The sequence below is a fragment of the Octodon degus genome, unplaced genomic scaffold, assembly GCF_000260255.1.
Source record: "Octodon degus isolate 3935 unplaced genomic scaffold, OctDeg1.0 scaffold00060, whole genome shotgun sequence".
In the NCBI taxonomy this organism is placed as follows: domain Eukaryota; kingdom Metazoa; phylum Chordata; class Mammalia; order Rodentia; family Octodontidae; genus Octodon; species Octodon degus.
Window position 1 is genome coordinate 10,544,670 of NW_004524636.1, and position 476 is coordinate 10,545,145.

At 57.8% G+C, this 476-nt stretch overlaps 1 pseudogene; it reads left to right on the top strand.

Moving 5' to 3' along the window:
• The window catches only part of LOC101586247, a 65,922-nt pseudogene extending 65,651 nt beyond the window's left edge, over positions 1-271 (top strand).
• The last annotated feature ends 205 nt before the right edge of the window (positions 272-476 follow it).

Here is a 476-nt window from a genome sequence, read left to right on the forward strand (position 1 = left end):
CCGGCACAGGGTAGCAGGAAGCTCTCCACGCACTCACCGGACCTGGGCTAGGACTGGGTCTCAATTCGTGTTTGAACAGAGCTCGGCCCTTGGCCGCCCTTGCTGCCGCACGCACCACCGCTGCAGCCCAGTCCCACCTGCCACTGCCATGACGACCGCCTTGCCCTGGCAGGTGCACCAGAATTATCGCCAGGATGCCGAGGTGGCCATCAATCACCAGATCAACCTGGAGCTCTCCGCCTCCTTTGTCTACCTATCCATGTCTTACTAGTCTGACTGCGATGATGTGGCTTTGAGGAACTTCGCCAAATACTTTCTTCACCAATCCCATGAGGAGAGAGAACATGCTGAGAAGTTGATGAAGCTGCAGAACCAGCGCGGTGGCCGGATCTTCCGTCAGGATATCGAGCAATCAGACCATGACGACTGGGAGAATGGGCTGGATGCGATGCAGCGGGCACTGCGCTTGGAGAAGA